This window comes from Rana temporaria, chromosome 13 (assembly GCF_905171775.1).
Source record: "Rana temporaria chromosome 13, aRanTem1.1, whole genome shotgun sequence".
Lineage (NCBI taxonomy): Eukaryota > Metazoa > Chordata > Amphibia > Anura > Ranidae > Rana > Rana temporaria.
This window is the reverse complement of record NC_053501.1, coordinates 78,693,703-78,716,605: the sequence shown is the minus strand read 5'-3', so window position 1 is coordinate 78,716,605 and position 22,903 is coordinate 78,693,703. Positions and strand designations below refer to the sequence as shown.

Here is a 22,903-nt window from a genome sequence, read left to right as displayed (position 1 = left end):
GAAAAGGAGACATGACGGAGGAAGCCTGAGGAGCCAAGCGGACACAGGAGCTACAGTCGCCGCTACAGAAGAAGAAGGAAGTGCCGCATTTGACGGGTACAAGTGACTGCATATAGAGGGCACAACTGCTGCGTATGACGGGCACAAGTGGCTGCAAATAGTGGTCACACTGGCTGCGTATGACGGGCACAAGTGACTGCATATGGTGGGCACAATTGCTGCGTATGATGGGCACAAGTGGCTGCAAACTGCTGTGTATGATGGGCACAAGTGGCTGCAAATAGTAAGCACACTGGCTGCGTATAACGGGCACAAGTGACTGCATATGGTGGGCACAATTGCTGCGTATGATGGGCACAAGTGGCTGCAAACTGCTGCGTATAACGGGCACAAGTGGCTGCAAATAGTGGGCACACTGGCTGCGTATGACGGGCACAAGTGACTGCATATGGTGGGCACAATTGCTGCGTATGATGGGCACAAGTGGCTGCAAATGTTGGGCACAATTGCTGCGTATGATGGGCACAAGTGGCTGCAAATAGTGGGCACACTGGCTGTGTATGATGGGCACAAGTGACTGCATATGGTGGGCACAATTGCTACGTATGATGGGCACAAGTGGCTGCAAATAGTGGGCACACTGGCTGCGTATGATGGGCACAAGTGGCTGCAAATGGTGAGCACACTGGCTGCGTATGATGGGCACAAGTGACTGCACATGGTGGGCACAACTGCTTCGTATGACGGGCACAAGTATAAACGGGGCCCGCCCCCCCCTTTAGCAGAGCAGGCTAGGGGGCGGGGGTCTCTATATTTTTTCTCGACCTCGGGAACAAGCAGGCTACTGTGTGTTTACATGGGGCAGGAGGCGGTGCTGCCGATAATGTCATTAAAACTGTTGCTCCGCCTCCGCCCCGCCCACCCCAGTCTATGATATTCACGGACCAAAAATAGCATGGGACCAAGCAGGCTACTGTGTGTTTATGGACAGGGCTGGAGGCGGTGCTGCAGATAATGTCATGAAAACTCTTGCTCCGCCTGCCCACCCGAGTCTCTGAATTTAGCCTGATCCGCCTCAGCCCACCTACCCCAGTCTAGGATATTCACGGACAATAAAAAAGCATCTGCGCATGCGCCGTGGACCCGCGATCAGCTGTGCTCCTGACGTAGTAGCACCGGAAGTGGCGCGGTCCGGTTTTTTCATAGGTCCGAGGATTTTTTACTACACCAGCCCCCCAAGGCAAAGTCGTGGACCATATTGGAATCAAGCTAGGGGCGTGTCTGAGGCGACAGTAGTCCGCCCCCAGGAGGCGGGGTGATAAGCCCCAATGGCCACAGGGCGCGCTGTAAGAGGAACCAGCGCAGCTGGAAGCAGGTCACCCCGAACGAGTGGAGGAAGACACAGGACAAGGAGCCGCACAGTGATGGCTTTTACAAAGAATAAACAGTTATTAATAAAGAGTTATACGATTTACTCAAAACATATGGTATGTAACAAGCTTAACAAGGGTATGTGTTGATACCCTGACAAGTATTTGTAAGGTAAATAAAGCATTTTAAACAAAGAAATGCTCAAGCAATCATGGGCAGACAGTTATATCATATCGGACATGGATCATATGTATGACATAGTAGGGAAAAAGAGCATCAGATTTATGCATATATGATCACAAAAAGCAAAGTTAAAAACACATAGGCATAATCAGAAACCACAAAAAAACATAAAATTGCAAAGGTGGAGGAGGAGGAGGAGGAGGGGGGGGGCAAGTGAACGTTCCTAATATGTGTCTATAGATCATATAAATGATTTGAATGAATTCACTTTGTTTAAGCCAGGAGAAATTAGGGCATTGAGCCGTTCAATCCATAGGGCTTCTCGTTGGAGGAGAACCCTATCACGGTCACCAACCCTAGGGTCTATAGCAACTATCTCTAGTATCATAAATTTAACTGCTAAGGGGTTGTACCAGTGCTGAAGCCCTATATGTCTACCTATGGTAGTAAGTTTCCCACTGGTAGAACAGTATAGGTGTTCATCAATACGTTGGCGTAATTCTCGTATTGTTTTACCCACATAAAAGGCCTGGCAAGTGCATAGCATGAGATAAACAACCCCATTAGTCCCACAGTTGGCTGAGAAGTGGGGGGAGAAGGTTTCTCCATTGGGTAGTTGATATCGTTGTCCCTCTAGGATCCAGGGGCATTTAGGGCACTGCCCACAGCATGAGGTGCCCCTGGGTCCCAGATAGGGAGAGTCCTTGAGTGACCTAGCTCAACAGAAAATTAATTCCGGGGTCTCACGGATATACTTGCTCAGGATATGATGATCTGCCAACATATGCCAGTGTCTAAAATGCTGCGCAGCTGCCCATGGTGGGCCGAGAATTTGGTGACAATAGCTGTCGTGGATTTTCTAGGGGTACGTGGAGCAGTGTATAGGAGAGATGTTCTCGTGCGAGCCTGTGCTTTGTTGAAGGCTTTCCTCAAAATGGTAGAGGAATAGCCCCTTGCCAGGAGTCGCGTCCGTAGGGAGGCAGCCTGTGATAAGAAGTCCTCATCTCGTGCACAGTTCCTGCGTAGGCGCAAATATTGCGCATACGGGATACTGTGCACAAGAGATCGTGGGTGTGCGCTGGAGGCGTGCAACAGGGTGTTGCCGGCAGTGGGCTTGCGGTATAGATCTGTACCTAGGGTGCCATCAGGGCTCTTGGTAATTAACAGATCCAGATACGGGATCTGTTGCTTGTCAAAACACACAGTGAAAAACAAATTGTCTGAGTTTTGATTAAGGGCAAGGATAAACTCCTCCAGCAGGATTATGGACCCAGTCCACACAATAAACAGATCATCAATAAAGCGATACCAGCATAGTACTGCTTGTAAAAAGGTATCATAGATTTCGCTGGAGAAGATTCTTCTCTCCCAAGCGCCTAAGTAGAGGTTGGCGTAGGCAGGGGCACACAAGGTGCCCATGGCTACGCCTTGACATTGAAGAAAATGCTGATCCTCGAAGATGAAATAATTCGGCGTCAAAAAAAATCTCAGTAGTTTCAGCAAAAATTTGTTAAGGGGCCAGGTGGTATTGTCCTGTTCCATGAGAAAGGATCCAGCCATCCGTACTCCCTGCTTGTGGGGAATGCTCGAGTACAAAGTCTCGACGTCAATCGCCACGAGGAGGGAGTCCTGGATCCCCTCTATGTGCCGCAAAAGATCAGAGGTATCCTGAATATATGAGGGTAGACTTTTGACATGGGGCATGAGAAAGAAATCGATAAATTTACTGGCGTGGTCGGTTAAGGAACCAATCCCCGACACAATCTGTCGACCCGGGGGTTGTAGCAAGTTTTTGTGGGTTTTGGGAAGGGTGTAGAATGTTGGGGTCCTGGGAAATTTGGGAATCAGATAGCTAAGAGTCTCCTTATCAATTAAGCCCTGCCAGAATGCACCAGTGCACAACTCACAAAATTCATTAATATATGTTTGTGTACAGACCATAGGCATTGGTCTATACCAGGTTGAGTTGTTGAGTACAGTATAGCACATTGTGCGGTACTGGAGGTGTGTCATTACTACAATGTTCCCGCCTTTGTCAGACGGTTTAATTATTATTTCTCCACATTGTTGGAGTTGCTTGAGAGCAATCTGTAAAAAAAAAATTGAAATTTTTTAGTTGGAACGTTGCTGGTAATTGTCATTGTATTTAAGGGAGTTGTCACAGAGGTTCCAGTGGGGACCCCAGATACTCCGGTCTGTGAGGCCGGAGGGGGGTCATCAATGGAGCCCTCGTCATAGAGAAGCATTAAGTCACGTAGGGCCCTGAATTCAGCCATAGAGAAATGTTTGGTGCTTTCACAAAGTTCACGCTCCAGGTTAGCATTGTGATGATCTGAATCATATAGGTATTTGTAAGTAAGGTTACGTGCAAAAAGATACAAATCTTTAATGGTTTCCATGACGTGTAGTGAATCTAGGGGGCAGAAGCTCTAACCTAGTTGTAATACAGACAGTTGTTCGGGGGAAGGTTTATTTGGGGAGAGATTAATAATATTTAATTGGTCGGTGTTGTGGATTCGCTAGGTAGTGGTGTCAGTGGTATTTTCCGTGTGAATGTGTCGATTTTGAGTTGTTGCTTTTTGAAGTCGGGGGATGTCAAGTCTAAAAAATCAATCAATGTCCAGGAGAGGTTTTTTGGGGTTGCTCACCATTGAGCTCAGGGCCTTGGGAATAAGGTGATGCAGGGTAGCGGGGAGTGTTGGGGCTGGTGTGCTCCCACCTGGGGCCGTGTTGGCCTCTGGTGAGGGTTCACCCGGGGTATGGGCCGATTGGTGCCTGTTAGAAGTCTTTTTGCCTTTCCTAGGTGCCACTGGTGAGGTCCCATTAGTATGTCTTGTGCGTTTACGCGTCATACTGGATACGGCAGTCCCAGTTAGACGTGGGTCTACAGGGAAAGAACAAAGGGAGGAAGTGGATGAGTCAGATTCTGAAAAATCAGAGGTTGGGTTTCGGGGGGGGGCCTATTGTTTTTAGGGGGCCCTCTTTGGTTATTGGACTGGTCATTCCACTTATATGCGAAGCTTTCAGAAAAAGCAAGTTTGTCCTTGACGTATTTAGCCTGTTTTTTGATAATGATATCTTTATTCATCACTTCTAGACGTTGTCGAACCTCCTTCCATTTAGCAGGGAAGGTAGTGACGTCCATAAGGTGATGATACTGGGTATTCAGACGCTCGATTTCACTATCCAGGGAGACCATGTCTAAAATATACTGATTGGTAAGTATTTTCATGAGTTCTAGGCTACAATGCGTCAAGGTTTTTTCCCAGGTCATTTTAAGGCTGGAGGACGGGTCTTTAATGGTGGGAAATAACTGGATCCTTAAACCTAGGGGGCAGGTTTCTTCTCTGATGTACTGTTTAAAATATTCGGTGTGCCAGTGCAGATGGGACTTGCGCTTCAGCAGACCGAACATTCTATCGAGGAAGATTTTGGTCTCTTCCTCAGTTTTGACATTGGTAGTCAGGCAATTAGCTTGGATTGAGCTCACAAAGCCAGTCCAAGCAGTTCCTACTAGGTCCATGTCGGAGAGAACTGTCTGTACAAAATTCAAATAACAATTTAATGCACAGAAATTCAAATAGATGTATCGAGAGGCAGCTACCCAGAACTGGGAGCATAGAAAAAGGAGAGATACTCTTGGTTCAGAGGTGAGTCACATATGGGGTAAAGGTGGTAAAATACTCCTCAAAAGTGTTATTCCTCGTCACAACAGTAATCCGGAAAGAAATAAGGTCCTGGTGTGTTATCCACCTAATCACAATGATTTAAATGGAAGCCTCTCAGTGTCAAAGATAAACAGAAAGTTATAGTACCATCATCCTAAACATAATTTTGAATAGAAATAAGATTTATTGGGACCCCAGAGAGCCAAAAAAGCCAAGAAGGTAGGTAGGGGCAAGTGGACTATAGCGGTACTAGATAAAAGAGTTTTAAAAGAGAAATGTAGTAAAGGTAAAAAAATGAATCAATTTATTGAAAATAACATTAAAAAAACAGGAAATACACAATTTTATAAAAAATACATCAACAGCAAGTCTAAAATAGACGTGTTATACGACCAGCAGACTCATCACCGAGATGGTAAGCGACCCTGCTCAAAGGGTAACGGTGGAGCGAAGGGGGTCATATAAGTCAAAGTCAAGGCCTCTGAAGTATTCATCTCCCTTTACCTCACTGAGGATCTGGTGGATGCATACCTTGGCTGAGATGGATTCAGGTCACCTTTAGCATCCCCAATGGTAGAGCCTAACATGGTGGTGGTCTGACTCTGCATGTGGGTTGTACCCCATTTTTTCAGGGACTGTTGCAACACACTATTCACTACAGACTCCATTTGTTGGTTTTCAGTCTCTTTCCACAACTGCCCAGGCATAGCATGGCTTGCATAGTGACTTGCCCTCTGGGACCTCACACATCCCCAGCAGGCTCTCTGATTGGAGTGGCTGTCAGGGCAGTAGGTGCAGTGTCTGGAGGAGGATTCAGAACTTCTCCACTGATGTTGGATCCTAGATGGGGAGCCATGGCATCTGGATCTAGATAAAGAATGCCACTGTTGCGGCCTGGCAAGGTCTCTGTCATCACATGCTGAAGTCTGGCCACCTGACCTGGAAGGTCTGACAAACAAGAGAGAGATAGAGAGACCTGCCGTTAACACGGAAGTTCTCAACTGAACCTCGGGAGCATTATGACCGTCAGACGCCCCCCCCCATCCTGCCTAACTGCAGGATATAAGGCATATGGTTAGGGAAAGGCTACTTTCCCTTTAAGAGCCATCCTATAGCAGTGGAGAGAAGGTAAGCCCCCACACATAGGCTGCCATGGAGTCTGCCAGGTTAACCCACCTCTCAAGGCAAGTAATAAACAAGTATACAATCATGAGGGACCTCACTTCCGGCACAAACATTCTAAAGGACCCTCAGACACCCAGGACATTCAAAGAGGCAAAGAGAAGAAAGGAAAAAGAAGAATGAGTCTGGACAGAACCAGAGGAAACACTTATCCCTCACGTTCAGGGAAATGCATTAAGTTAAAAATGAGTCATGCATATAGCTAGCCCACGGTTCCCAGGTCTATTTCATGTAAAACACTGACAATGTTTTCCTGCAACATAATCCATGTGACTTTTTTATTTGCCCATGCTGGAGGCATGGTAGGTTGCTTCCAAGATTTAGCGACCATCATTTTAGCCCCAGTAAAATAAAAGGATCAAACATTAGAGGTGGCTAGGGACACCATCCACTGGAGCATTAAGAAGAGTGATGTGGGGTGTCTAAGGAACAGATGCTTTGCACACTAAGGCAAAGACTCCATTACAGAAGCTATTAATCTGTGGACATTCCCACCAAACATGGTAGTCACTACATCTTAGTCAGGCACGTCGGGACAAAGTACCAATGGGTGAGTACCTTCAAATCAGCTTCCATTACAGCAACGTTCAGGATACCAGTAAATGATCTTAAAAAAAAACACTTGTGCCATAGATCCAGATCTCTGTCCTCCACAAGGTCCATTGCATGTGAAGAATATAGGAATATAGGAACATTTGGGACATGAGCCCAGTAGCAGCCTATATATGAGAGATATACCCCCTCACTGACCCGTGTCCTGCGTATACCACTTTTAATATGAGGTTACCTTATATTGGTCCTGATTTTCAGGCCAAAGCGACGGTAAAAAGTGTGAGATCTGAAAAAAGCGAAATCACTCCAACAAGTCAAAAATATTCCAATTGCACACCTTCCAGGAAATGGCCAATAAGTAAAAGGGTGCTGAAACGATTACCGGCTGGGAACCGGAAAGCAAATCATATACACATATTCGCCAGCACACCAAGGATCATTTAAAAAAAGTCCAAAAATTTTATGCGCGACCTTGAAACGTTGCTTTTTCTGGATCGCTAACATGCATTAAATTTTTGGACGTTTTTTTAAATGATCCTTGGTGTGCTGGCGAATATGTGTATATCACTCTAACAAGGGCATTTCAAGAGTGTCTATGCAATAACATAATATAAAGGGCCCCCTAAAAAAGTGCCACATTCAGTATAACCCCTTGTTCAGCCACCATTTAAAAGCCTTAATATCCACCAATATTTTAAAATCCACGGATTATTAAAAATATGGGCAAAAAAATTGTTAAATGGGGAGACCAGGGCACTATTATTTTTCGGAGCTTATCCCAAAATGCGATTGAGTGCTAAAGATTAGGTGTCAGAATGGGTGGCCGTCACCTAGGGGTTCACTACAGCAGATAATCGAAATTGTAGCCTGTGTTCACTTACCTCTCCATATATAGCACACCCAGTCTGGTTTAGTAAAGCGGGAATAAACCGTATGATTTAAAATTGTTCTTAGAACAAAGTTTCTTTATTAATATATTTAATAATACATTATAACATTACTTCAGAGGAAACAAGCAAATTAACTTACAGAAACTGTCATTATTGTTTTATTGCTTTGTTTTCTATGAACTAATTATACACAAGGGACTTTTGCAGATTATTGAAATCAATTAACAATCTGATTGGATCTGAGTTGAATTGAATGGTAAATAAAAGGGCATGATACTTTTACTGGATAATTCTTACCCATCATAAGGCACATCAACATTATAGATATATAGTATTATTATATTATTATGATTATAGAGTTAAAGAGCTAACACATATCTTATTCCAAAACACATTTTTAATCAAGCCTGGAATCTGAATAATAGTAAGTACAAATGTGTATCTCTAAATAGATGTCTGAACCTTTTACATGTATAACTTTACAATTGTTGTACCATATTGTTTAGTTATAGAAGAGATAATGTGATGCATCTTTAGCACAAACTGCTTTTGTTGCATCTGTTACGTACACAGATCAATTTACTGACTTTAAGAGCCGGTTCACACAGGGGTGACCTGTCAGGCGACGCAGTCGCCTAAAAAGTTGCGGTCCACTCTATTCAATGGAACCGTTCTAATAGGAGCGACGCAAGTCGCTCCGACTTAGAAAAAGGTTCCTGTACGACTTTGGGGACGACTCAAGGCGACTTGCATTGACTATAATAGAGAAGTAATTTTGCAAGTTGCCTCTCAATTCGTCTTGAGATCGCCTTGCCGAGTCACCCCCAAAGTCGTGCCGCCTGTGTGTGAACCGGCTCTAAAGGTAACTGTAAAGGTAACCCTAACCTTCTCCTTAACCCTACAGATAACCTAGACTTAACACCTAAATTTAAAATGAACCAGTGCTTGGACAATTCAGGAAAATTCAAAAGGCTCATTTAATTGCAAACTTCCCCAGCTTTAAGTACTCACCTTAATTTTGGTTCACCACCACTTAAGCTGTATACACACTATACAATTTTCTGTAGATTCTTTCCTTCGGATTTACCAAAACCATATAATAACTTCAAGGGTTTCAATTTGTATGCAATCAGGCAGGCCCTTGCACTACATGATTTTGGTAAATCTAGAGGAAATCAGATGACAAAAGTTGTATAGTGTGTATGGGATCTAAGTTTGACTATCAGGATGTAGGATGCAATAAAATTCCTGACTATCTAAGATAAAATTGTCTGTATCAAGGATATTCGTCCCATGAGTTAAGGCATATCACAAATCCTCGGAAACTCCCAAACTGTACAGTGTAACAGTAGTGTGATAAAAAGATTATTTCTCAGAAATGATGAGAACAACTGGTTTGGATAACAAATTGAACACATTTATTCCATGACCCAGTTTCCATCTTGGCAGTAATTGTATTTTTTTGTCTTTTCTGTTCTACTTTTAAGAGGACTGAAGGATAAGTGAATATGAAAGCTGGGGAGGGAGACAATTAAAGGGGTTGTAAAGGTTCGTCTTTTATTTTCTAAATAGGTTCCCTTAAGCTAGTGCATTGTTGGTTCACTTACCTTTTCCTTCGATTTCCCTTCTAAATGTTTTTTTTCTTTGTTTGAATTTCTCACTTCCTGTTTCTCCTCAGTAAGCTTTCCACCATCATCTGAGCGGTGGAAAGTCATTTGGAACAGCTTACTGAACACCTTACCAAGAAAGAACAGGAAGTGAGAAATTCAGACTAAGAAAACAAAGAAAAAAAACATTTAGAAGGGAAATTGAAGGAAAGGGTATGTGAACCAACAATGCACTAGCTTAAAGGAACCTATTTCGAAAATAAAAAACTAACCTTTACAACCCCTTTAAGTTAATCTGTTGTTTTTTCCTGCGCATAGGCAAAGCACAACTTCCCTTTAATCCCTAACCTCAGGCCCTAGAAGATGAAGTTAAGCTTGAACATAACATCAAACATTTACCTGTTTTTTATTGTCCTAAAGCCTCTCCACTCACCAGCAGTCAGGGTTCTAGTCCTTCCCTACTTCATCAAAAACAAAACATTTTGGCTATATATAAACTTTAATTAAATCTAATATTTTACTATTCAGCTGATCATGTCATTAATGGTACAATATCATCAATATCAAAAAATATCATCCCTTGTTGACAACTTGCATTCGTTTTATTACAGGTTGAAATAAATGTGCAATGAGAATCAAACTATGGTGACTGAATTCCTACTCTTGGGATTCCAGAGTCTTCAGAACTTTAGAATTCTCCTTTTTATTTTCATTCTAGTAATGTATATAGTCATACTTGTTGGAAACCTTCTCATCGTTACACTGGTGTCATTGGATCATCAGCTTCAAGTTCCTATGTTTTACTTCCTCAAACATCTGGCACTTGTAGACCTCATGTTCACCACAAACATTGTACCCAATATGTTATATGTCATCCTGATGGTGGGGGGGGAAATAACCATAGCTGGGTGTTTTTTCCAGTACTGTACACATTCTCTGTACGTTTATACCCAGTCTATAGTTCTTGCTGCTATGTCTCTTGACAGATTCATGGCCATCTGCTACCCTTTACACTATTCTTCTTTCATGACTCCTAAATTGTGTTTTCATTTGGCTTTCTGGTCCTGGGCAGCCGGTGTCTTCTTAAGCCCAAGCGAATTCTATTTGATCTTCACTCTACAGTTTTGTCAGTCTAATGTCATTGATCATTTCTTCTGTGACTTAGCTCCTTTCCTCAGTCTAGCATCAGCAAACCAAGACCTAATTGAATGGCATGATTTCTCCATTTCCTTCCTTCTTATATTTATACCATTCTTATTTATCATTTTATCCTATATCTGTATTTTTATCACAATTCTGAAAATCTCAACCTCTGCTGGAAGGAAGAAGGCCTTCTCCACTTGCAGCTCCCATCTGATTACTGTCTGCACTCACTGTGGTATTTTGGTTACTGTGTATATTTTTACAGCAAGAGGTCCCTTTAATCCAGAAAATAAATGGAGATCACTCTTGTATACCATCCTTACTCCTTTCATTAACCCTCTTTTATATAGCGTAAGAAACCAAGAGTTTAGGAAGGCAACAAGAAGTTTTATATGTTCAGATAAAGGGAAATGTTCATTTCGGTGATAAATGATGATGTATACAATTATGAACTAATAAAGTAAAGTATTTTACCATGGCTTGCAATTTTAGTTTTCATAAGAGGAATTAATACAATAACTATAAACTAACATTCAAAAACAGCAGTGTACTCCTGGCCACGTTTTGCCCTTTTTCAAGTACTAAAGCAATTGATGTCAATGACAAGAGCACAAGCGAGATAGAAACGGTAACTCGTTTTAGGCTTTGTATAGGTCCTACATGTGCCCAAATGTAGACATGGAATCATACCAAAATGTACAGTCTAAAGCCCAATACACACTATTTGATTCTCTGCAGATTTTTGTCTTCAGATTTACAAAAACCATATAATATGAGGTCAAACCTTAAGAGTTTTGATTTGCATGCAATCAGGCAGGCCCTTGCACTACATGGTTTTTGTAAATCTGAAGACAAAAATCTGAAGAAAATCTAGTGTGTATGTGGTCTAAGTAGTACTTTGTCTTCAACAGGGACAGCCTCATAGGGAAATGGGAAGTACAATGTGGTGTTCCCAGTTTATTGCCCCGGGTATGTCCTACTGCTGATACCAACTGACAAACAGATAAACTGTATCAAGCTACTGTGAGATTTGTGAGGCAGCAAGTTTAGGACAGATATCGTTTTAGGTCACTAGACAGGTAGATGTCCTGGACAGATAAGATAAACACATGTACCTAATATATATATATACATATATATTGTGAGGATGGGACCCTGTGCTGGGTGAGAAATGGCTGCTTTACGCCAGATTCTGTAGAGAAACACATGTTAATGGGTCAGCTGTGTTTTGGGCTTTTTAAGGCTGATCTGAACAGCATTCAGGGCCCCACCCCACAGACAGGAGGTCTGTGATAGGAGTCAGGTGACTCCCAAAGCTCTGTGAGAGAAGTCACAGAGTGGATGCATCTCTGCAGGAGGCAGAGGTCATTACTGTTGGAGCAGCAAGATATAAGCTAGGTGTGTGCTTAGCTGCAGCAGGACGTAAGCTAGATGTGTGCTTATCTCTAAGAAACTGGTAGTTCTGAGGAGCAGAACTTGGGGCCTAAGCTAAAGGCCTGAAACAGCCGGATGGCAAATGTGAAAGCCGGGAGGCTGAACTGTTGATGTTTTTCCAAGATACAGGAATGGTGGAACCCCACTGCGTGGGCTGCTATTTGTATTTGTGAACTTTTAAATAAAAGTGGGCTACCAGGCCCCTAAAAAAACTCAGTCTGGATCGGCATACTCGCTGAAAAAACGCACCTACCATTGGAGTCTGATCCCCCAATCTTAAAATATATATATATACACACAAACACACACAGTAAAACCATAGTTTGCGAGCACAAAATTTGTTCCAGAAACATGCTTGTAATCCAACGCACTTGTATATCAAAGCATTTTTTTTACAGTTTATAAAAAAGAGAGGCACCTCTAAGGCCTCGTACAGACGAGCAAACATGTACGATGAAACCGGTCCGCCGGACCGTTTTCACCGTACATGTCTGCCCGGGGATTTCTGTATGATGGCTTTACTCACCATCATACAGAAATCCGCGCGTAAACAATACGCGGGGCGTGTCCGCACCGTCGCCACGACGATGACGCAGCGACATGCGCGGCCCTGCCAGTTCAATGCTTCCACGCATGCGTCAAAGTCATTCGACGCATGCGAAGGATGGCGGCCGCTCGGACATGTACAGACGACCGAACATGTCCGACGGGCAGGATTCCATGTTTTAAAACATGTTCAGAAATATTTGCCTGCTGGAAAAAGGCCCGGCGGGCAAATGTACGCTGGAATCCTGTCCGCTCGGGCCTACACACGACTGAACATGTCTGCTGAAACTGGTCCGCGAGCCCTAATTACAAGAACAGATTGTTTAGTGTTGTTGTAGGGGATGCTGGGAGCGGAAGCTGTGTTTGCAGAGACGTCTGTGGGGACAGAGATCGGTCTTCACAGATGTCCCCTGCCCACCGATCATTCCCGGGAGATCGCGAGTCGCTTGCGGGTGTGCGGGAGCCGCCAAAGAAATGCGGGAGTCTCCAGCATCTCGCAGGAGACTTGAGATGTCTGCTATTTTTGTTCGATTGAGAAGTTAGCTTGACACCACCAAACTTATGTATCTTGTTCTACAGAGAATGTATATTATCTAATAAAAAATATTTTGACCATTTATTAGCATGGGGTTGTGAGAAAAAAACAAGCTTTTTGCATGTAGCCGCACACCGATCGTTTGCCTGTGGATGTCTGAGCTGGACACAGCTGACTGCATCAAGGCCCAGACATCCGCAGGTAAACACGTGGTGTGCGGCTATATGCGAAAAGTGGTGGCCACTGTCAGCCTGTCATTAGTTTAATAAAGGCTGACCGGCCGCTGCTATTCATATTACCTGGTCATTGTCACCGGGTCATTCAAGGCGTGGTGCCACTCTGCGACATCACCTGGTGGCACTGCCCCCTGCGATGCCACCGACCCAGCATGCAGCGGTCAGTGACATCACAGTGGGGCGGTACCACCAGGTTATGTCGCTGGGTGGCCCCCACCCCTTACCTATTTAAGAACTGTCACACAGCACGTATGGAGCTTTTAGCTTTTGTTGTAATTGCCGATGGATCTACACCCTGGGGCAGGTTTTTTTTTATTTTTAATAAAGGAATGGTCAAAAACTGTCTGTGTTTTTAAAGGGGGCTTCCAGTTTCAGATAAGCCCCTTGTTCCACAGACCCTCACAACCACCAGGCAGGGGTGTGGGGAAGAGGCCTGTGTCCCCATCAACACGGGAACAAGGTGGCTCTGTTGAAGTGGATTTGCACAGAGCAGCCCAGATCCTCCTCTTCTCGGGTCCCTCTTCTGTGCTCCTGAACTCTCCCCCCTGTTGAGTGCCCCCCACAGCAAGCAGCTTGCTATGTGGGCACCCAAGCTGAGCCGCAGCTTCCTTAGTCCATTCAGACACGGAGCCGTGGCCCTGCCCCCCACCTTTCTCTCCTCATTGGCTGACTGACTTTGATTGACAGCAGCAGAAGCAAATGTCGCCGCGCTGCTCTCTCAACCAATGAGGAGGGGAGTCCCAGGCAGCTGAGACATCGCTGGATCTACATGGGGTTTAGGTAAGTATTAGGGGGGCTGCACACAGAATTTTTTTATCTTAATGCATAGAATTCATTTCTGCTTTTACAATCACCTGAAAATGCCTTTAGCACTAGTTCACACCAGTGTGGTTCTGAAGTCACACTACTTCAGCGCGACTTCAAAGTGTGATTTCATGTGCAGCTTGCTGATATCTGTGGTACTTAATTTAACATGTGTCAATGCAACTTGCACTGAAATTGCACAGAAATAGTGCAGGAACCTTTTTTCAGAGTTGCAGCAATTTGGATGGTTCCATTGCCGCAAGTGGGGTGCGACTTTGAACTCTCAAGTCGCACTGGTGTGAACCAGGGCTAAAAGTGATAGTGCACCTAGGTTTGTTACATATAAAGTATTGTATGTGATGATGCTAGGAGGAGGTGTCTGTTGTCATACAGGAAAACGAAACAAAGAATGTGGGTAAAACGCACATATATACGCTTTTAAAGCAATTAAAGTGGTTGTAAACCCGTAAAAAAATATCTTTTTAAATAAATACCTGCAAGACAAAGGCATAATGAGCTAGTATGCATAGCATACTAGCTCATTATATATTACTTACCTTAGATCGAAGCCCCCGCAGCCATCCCCTCCGGCTGCGGACATCTCATCCGGAGCTTGCTTCCGGGTATCGCGGCTCCAGCGCTGTGATTGGCCGGAGTCGAGATGACGTCACTCCCGTGCATGCGCGTGGGAGCCGCCTGTTACGGTACAGCTAACTGAAGCAACGGCACGACAGACACAGGGGGATATCCCCTAAACTGTGCAGGTTTAGGAGATATCCAGGCTAGCTACAGGTAAGCCTTAATATAGGCTTACCTGTAGCAAAAAAATAAAAAAAAAGGGTTTACAACGTCTTTAAACTCAAGTCTATGGAGCGAAAAACGCATGCCTCATGTAAAAAAGTCCCTGCACCTTTAAAAATAAAATGCATTGCAGTAAAGTGTTATAGGAAATACAATTAGGAAGGAGCCCTGGTTCACACTTTGAAAGGCCTATGAATCACACAGGAATCGCACCACATTCCTATGCAATTCACATGCGATTCAGTGTGGGGTGATTGTGAATGGGCTCAAATTGCTCCAAAGTAGTGCACAATCAATTTTAGAAATGCACTGCAACCAGATTTTGTACCATGTGATCCTGTGCATGCAAAAGCACTGCATTTGTGTTGAGGCCGGGTTCACACTGGTATGACAAACGCTCCGACATTGGGAGCTCATGTCGACTGACGTGTGAAAATCAATTTTTCCCTATGGGACCCGTCTTAACTGGTTAGACACATGTCGGTACGACTTTGAAAATACTCCCTGTACTACTTTGATCCGACTTTGATACTACTTCAGCCCATTGAATATCACTGAAGTCGGATCAAAGTCGGATCGCCGTCTAGCATGATCTGACTTTGGCATGCGACTTGGGCTCTGATGATCTTGAGGGGGAACTCCACGCCAAATTTTTAATAAAAAACCGGCATTGGTTTCCTCTCTAAGGCCCCTTTTACACTGGGGTGTTTTTCAGGTGCTTTAGCGTTAAAAAAAGCATCTGTAAAGCGCCTGAAAGAAGCTGCATCTGCAATCCCAATGTGAAAGCTTGAGTGCTTTCACACTAAAGTGCCTGAAAAACACCCCAGTGTGAAAGGGGTCTTAGCATTAAAAAAGGGCCTGTAAAGCGCCTGAAAGAAGCTGCATCTGCAATCCCAATGTGAAAGCCCGAGGGCTTTCACACTGAGGCGCTGTGCTGGCAGTCCTGCAAGCAGCTTCTTTGCAGAGCCCCCTTCCCATTGAGGGAGCTTTTTTTACCGCCAAAGCACCTAAAAAAAAACACCCAGTGTGAAAGGGGTCTTAGCGGCGCTTTACCAGCGTTTTTCGGGTGCTGGCAGTGTGAAAGGGCTCTGAAAGCACTCAGGCTTTCACATTGGGATTGCAGATGAGGCTACTTTCAGGTGTTTTAAGGCTTTTTTTTTAATGCTAAAGCGTCGGAAAAACGCCCCAGTGTAAAAGGGGTCTAAGAGCATACCAGGCTCTTCGGTCTGGTATGGATTTTCAGGGGAGCCCCCCAAAGGTCCATACCAGACCCCTTATGCGAGCATGCAGCCCGGTCGGTCAGGAAAGGGGGTGGGGACGAGCGAGCGCCCCTCCTCCTGAACCGTACCAGGCCGCAGGCCCTCAACATGGGGGTGTGGGTGCCCCCACCCGAAAGCACCTTGTCCCCATGTTGATGAGGACAAGGGCCTCTTCCCACAACCCTGGCCGTTGGTTGTTGGGGTTTGCGGGCGGGGGGCTTATCGGAAATCTGGGAGCCCCCTTTAATAAGGGGGCCCCAGATCCCAGCCCCCCACCCTATGTGAATAAGTATGGGGTACATTGTACCCCTACCCATTCACCTGAAAAAAAAAACACACTATGCAGGTTTTTAAAGTAATTTATTAGGCAGCTCTGGGGGTCTGTTCCGACTTCTTCTGCCCTCTCCGGCTCTTCTCCGCTCTCTCTCTGGTTCTTCTCCCGCTGTCCGGTGTCTTCTGCCAGATCTCCTCCACTTTATTCTGCTCTTTTACTAGCTCTTGGCCTGGTCTTCTCCCCTCTGATCCCTCTGGGCACTGATAGGTGGTACGGATGGGCACTATGGTATGTGTTGTACTAATGGATGCCAATCAGTGCCAAACAATGCCTGCCAATCAGTGATGCCCATTGTGGGCACTGATTGGCATCCATTGCGGCACTGATTGGCATCCATTTTTTGTGTCCTTCTCATCCCTGGTGGTCTAGGGTGGCATACCTTTTTTTTTGCATCCCTGATGGTCCAGTGGGCATCCCTGGTGGTCCAGTGGGCATCCTCGGGGGGGCTGTGCTGATAATCGATCAGCACAAACCACCCCTGTCACAGGAGCAGCCGATCGGCTCTCCTCTACTCGCGTCTGACAGACGCGAGTGAGGAAAAGCCGATTACCGTCTTTTCCTGTTTACATCATGATCAGCCGTGATTGGACACGGCTGATCACGTGGTAAAGAGTCTCCGTGAGAGACTCTTTAGCTTGATCGGTGTTGCGGTGTGTCAGACTGACACCCTGCAACAACGATTGCCGCGATGCGCGCCCTCGGGGGCACGCAGCGGCTCAAAATCCTGAGGATGTCATATGACGTCCACTCAGGATTCTACAACCACTTTGCCGACGTCAATATGTCATTGGCGGGCGGCAAGTGATTAAGAGGCAGACGCCATTGGTCTGGGTTCTTCTTCGGAGTGCGGCACCCACCTTCAGGGTGACTGCATCACGGCGCCCCGATGTAATGGCCTCCCAGGCCGGTGTGCGCGTGCCACGCGGTGTTCCTGGTTCCGGGACCATGTTGGTCCAGAACATTTAAGCTGTGGCAGGGAGCCCAGTAGTCGACTGGGTTCCCAATCCTGAAGATCCCAAGCGAGGTAGCTGTTCGGTGGGGAGTCCATCTGAGGAGAGCCAATGATAGGCTGGCGATCCAATAGGGTCTCGACAAACTACCGGGGATCAAGGTAGCTGGACACTGAGAGGCTGGTCACCTGTCAGTCGGTACCTGAAAACTATTTGAAGGAGATCCAGGCACAATTCTATCAAAGAGGATCGTCTCCGTAATCACAGGGAGGGCCTGTGGCAGAGGCTTTTCCCTGAGTTCACTCCAGGAGGGTCTGTGGCAGACAGAAACTTTTCCTTCAAGTTCGAGCGATACCCTGGCTGCCAGGTCAGTGAGAGAGGCCTGTCCAGGTACGCTATACTCACTCTGGCTAGAGTGGCGAAGAATACAAAGTATTGTTGGGAGCAGGACTGTTTCCCTATTGTTGCGCCTGAGTCTGCTACTTCTCCTTTTATTCCACCTCTACTCTTCATCACAAGTTTTTATTTTTTTTACCTGACTGGGTAATAAAGATCACAGAAAAAGACACCTGTCGTGGACATTCCATTACTGCTATATTCACTATACACCCCTAGGACGGCGGAGGAGCCACAAGGTAACGTGCCACCCAAAACAAACCAGCAGCTCCTTTGGGGGTAGTGCTACAAAGATGTAGCAGAATGCATATTGGCCGGCTCCCTGCTGATAACAACTGGGCCATCAATCTCTGGGACTACATTTCCCATGATGTCCCTCTAGTTCTTCTGATTGGCCCTCCGCTGTGGCCAATTGGGAGGAAAGAAGAACAGGCAGAAAGCTCTCTCTCCTCCCATGCAGCCGACATGAGAAAGAAAGGGGGGAGGAAACCATCCTGACAGCGGCTCGCAGCCCCCCCTCCGCCCCACTGTGCGGACGCCCATGGCTGAAGGAAGAGGAGCAGTCTGTAAGTGATAACTCTGGCCAGGCCGCAGTCGCCGCTTCCCTCCTGCTGTGCGGCCTGATCATCAACATGCCATGAATCGGGCGATCCGGCCCACCGGGCAAATGCCCGGTCTGCCCTATGGCCAATCCGGGCCTGTACGCTGCTGACGATGTCATTTGTGCATGCACACTGAAGGAACAGCCTACTCATGCCATTTTATCAGGACCCCTGCTGTGAACGGCAGCACCCGCATGCATGCGTGGGAGTGACGTCATCGCGGCTCCGGCCAATCACTCCGGGATTTACAGTGATTCCGGGAAAGATGTGGGCTATTGTAAAAAAAAAAAAAAAAAAAACCCTATAAACATATATTGATTGGTTTGAGCAAAAGTTATAGCGATTACAAAATATGGGATATATTCATGGCATTTTTATTATAATTTTTTTTGTACTAGTAATGGCGATAATCAGCCTTTTTTTAGCTGGACTATGACAGACACTTTTTTGGGACCATTGACATTTATAAATAGCCACTGATTACTGTATAAATGTCATTGGCAGGGAAGGAGTTAACACTAGGGGGACGATCAAGGGGTTAAATATTCCCCAGGGAGGTTTCTAAGGCTGTCCATACACTATACAATTTTCTTGTAAAATTTTCCTTTATAGTTATCAAATCCATATAATATAAGGTCAGACCTAAACACTTTCAATATGTAAGCAATTACAAGGCCCTTGCACTACATAGTTAAAGCAGAGGTCCCGCGGAAAAAACTAAAATATTAAAAGTCAGCAGCTACAAATACTGCAGCTGCTAACTTTTAATAAATAGACACTTATCTGTCCAGCACGCCCGCGATGTCGGCGGCAGAAGATGAGCAATCGCTCGTCTCTCTTCTGCCATCCTCGGTGAGGGAATCAGGAAGTGAAGCCTTGCGGGTTCACTTCCTGATTCCCTCACCGGCTTCACTGCCTGGTTCTTTACTGCGCATGTGCGAGTAGCACAGCGCGTTCCCAGTGGTCCACGCTGTCTCTTGGGACCAGTGTATTTCCCAGAAGGCAGCGGGGGGACGACAGGAAGTGGAGTGACTCCCGTGGGAGTCTCTCCCCAGAGGTGGGTGCTAATACCTTATTATTCAATACCGTATTATACAGGTACCTGCACCACCCCTCCCCCCTGAAAGGTGGCAAATGTGACACCGGACGGGGGGGGGGGTGGGGAAAGCGGAATTTCCATTTTTGGGTGGAACTCCGCTTTAAAAGGTAAATCTAAAGGAAATTGAACAAGATGATCGTTTTTTTGCATGCTAATCTCAGATCGAATCTGATGAGTTTACTAAAGTCACGAAAATTTGCAAACGACAGAATAAAAATTCAGAAGTGATATCATGTGTTGTAATGCATTTGTTTAGCATTTTCCAACAACAGCTGTGCTGATTAAACGAAAATCGTGTGATCTGGCATCTTATTAAAAAAAAAAACTTGCACGTCCGATCAAATAATATCGTATGAACTGTCCTGATCAGCTCTCGAAAGCTCTATACTAACGATCAGATTATCATATGATCGCTCAGAAATCAGTATTTTTCGGACGATTTTCTGATCGTGTGTACAGGGCATAACTGTGGGGGGAGTGTACTGATAGGAAGGAGAGAGAGATCGCTGTTCCTGATCACTAGGAACAGCAGATCTCTCTATACTTCCCTGACAGTACAGGGATCTGTCTGTTTACATTGACAGATCCCCATTCTGGCCTCTTTTGAAGAGAGATTGCAGGTTGCCGGCGGAACATTGCGGCAACCTATAGCTCTTAGAGCAGCTGACGTGCACCTACGGCAGTTTGTGCGGCCGTGCCAACCTGCCACAGTAATAATGACAGCTGCTGGTTGGCAAGAGGTTAACCACTTGGGATCCGCGCTATGGACGAAAGACGTCCAGAGCGCGGCTCTCAAGTGCCGAGTGGACGTCTTTGGACATCCTCTTGCTGACATTCCCTGTGCGCGCCGCTGGAGGCGCGCAGCGGGGAAACAACGTGCCTGGCGCATCGCTGGGGAGCCGATGCGTGTGCCTGGTGGCCGTGATGTCCGCCAGGTACCCGTGATCGCTGGTGACAGCAGGGACGTGGAGCTCTGTGTGTAAACACAGAGCTCCACGTGCTGTCAGGGAGAAAGGAGACCGATCTGTGTCCCTTGTACATAGGTACACAGCATCGGTCACCTCCCCCAGTCAGTCCCCTCCCCCGCACAGATAGAACACACCCAGGATACACTTTTAACTCCTTCCTCACCCCTAGTGTTAACCCCTTCACTGCCAGTTACATTTATACAGTAATTAGTGCATTTTTATAGCACCGATCACTGTATAAATGTGAATGGTCCCAAAATTTAGTAAAAAGTGTCCGATACGTCCGCCGCAATATCGCAGGTCTGACAAAAAAAAACGCAGATCGCCGCCATTACTAGTAAAAAAAAAAAAAATCATAAATCTATCCCCTATTTTGTAGGCGCTATAACTTTTGCGCAAACCAATAAATATACGCCTATTGCGGTTTTTTTTTAACAAAAATATGTAGAAGAATACGTATCGGCCTAAACCGAGGGAAATGTTTATTTATTTTTGTTTAAAAATGGGATATTATTATAACAAAAAGTAAAAAATATTGGGTTTTTTTTTCCAAAATGTTCTGTCTTTTTATGTTTATAGCGCAAAAAATAAAAATCGCAGAGATGATCAAATACCACCAAAAGAAAGCTCTCTTTGTGGGAAAAAAAAATGATAAAAATATAATTTGGGTACAGTGTTGTATGACCGCGAAATTGTCATTCAAAATGCGTCAGCGCTGAAAGCTGAAAATTGGTCTGGGAACGAAGGGGGTTTAAAGCGGAGTTCCACCTAAAAATGGAACTTCCGCTTAACCCACTCCCTGCCCCCTTACATGCCACATTTGGCATGTAATTTTTTTGGGGTGGGAGCTTCAGGAGAAGGGGACTTCCTGTCCCACTTCCTCCTTCCGCCGAGGGGCTGAAAAGGCGATTAGCTTAATCGCCTTTTCACAGCCCCTCCCTGTAGGCGAGCGCCTGTCCAATCGGACGGCGCTGCGCCGCTCGGACATGCGCACTGGGTGCCCGGCCGTGAAGCTGAAAGCTGTCACTAACGGGTGCCCACACTAAGAATGAAAACACACATTTTTTCTAAGCAATTTGTTGTTGGGCAGATTAACCACTTCATTACTGGGCACTTAGCCCGCATTCACACCTAGGCGTTTTTACGCCTGTAGCGCTACGCCGCTGCCGCCAGAGGGCTGAAAACAGATGTCCCTCTATGGAGATGGTTCACATCTCCACGCCGAACGCCTGTCGCCTGCCGCGTGAAAAAAGGTCCCGGACCTTTTTTTCAGGCGTCTTCGAGCGTTCGGCTAGGAGATGGGAATCATCTCCATAGAGGGGGTCATCTAGGCGGACAATACCACAAATCGCGGTACAAAACGCCACTATTTTTACCGCGATTTGCGGCGACAAAACGCCGCAATTTCGTCCGCCTAGATGTGAATGGAGCCTTAAAGGGGTTTTCCACCTTATTTTTAAGTTTATTAAAAGTCATCAGCTACAAAAAGTGTAGCTGCTGGCTTTTAATAAACAGACACTTACCTGCTCCAGCGACGCGCCGGCCAGGGCTCCGCTCCTCGCCCCCCGGCGCGTCGCTGGAGCCGTGGAGCAGGTAAGCGTCTGTTTATTAAAAGCCAGCAGCTACACTTTTTGTAGCTGCTGACTTTTAATAAACTTAAAAATAAGGTAGAAACCCACTTTAAGTGCCCAGTAATGAAGTGGGTAATCTGCCGAACAACAAATTGCTTAGAAAAAATGAATTAAAAAATGCGTGTCTTAAAACGCAGAAAGCACAGCAGGAATACCTAAAAGTAACATGCATAGATGTAAATGGAGCCTAAAAAACACATAGATGTGACTGTGAGCCTAGCCTAAAGCAAAGCTAGGCGGAAGAACAAAAACATAGGCGTATAAACACATACGGGCGTTTAGTTGTATAGCATTTATAATCCCATGTGTTTTGTCTTCCGCCCAGAGCAAACCCCCACCAGGAAGAAGCGGCTTGTAATGCTGACACCTAGAATGCAATGAGTTGCCTGATGCAGACTTCCTAAATGTGACACTGGAGATCAGCAGGCTCGGCCCCTCCCTCCAGTCACACTGAGTATGCGCTGCCTGTCACTGGGGTGTGTGGAGCACTGAGGCCGCAGGATACAGCCAGGTATGACATTGCTTTGTAATAAAGGGGGGAGGCAGGGTGTGATCAGCATGGAGGGATCATTTGATCCAGCAACCATTGATCTAATTGTTGTGATCTCAGCCCAGCACTTAGATTGTCACAAGGAAGCTGATCACACAAGAAGTGATCACATCTACACACTGGGGACACTCTATGTGATTTATGTCATTGCAGGCGATCCAT

General features: G+C 45.6%; 1 protein-coding gene across 2 annotated transcripts in view; it reads left to right on the top strand.

Moving 5' to 3' along the window:
• The first annotated feature begins 22,571 nt into the window (after positions 1-22,571).
• The window catches only part of STX7 (syntaxin 7), a 57,865-nt gene continuing 57,533 nt past the window's right edge, over positions 22,572-22,903 (top strand). The window contains exon 1 of one of the 2 annotated variants that reach the window (XM_040332693.1): positions 22,572-22,702. The gene's annotated coding sequence lies outside the window, so the exon portion shown is untranslated. The remainder of the gene's footprint in view (positions 22,703-22,903) is intronic. The other variant, XM_040332692.1, reaches the window with a different exon arrangement.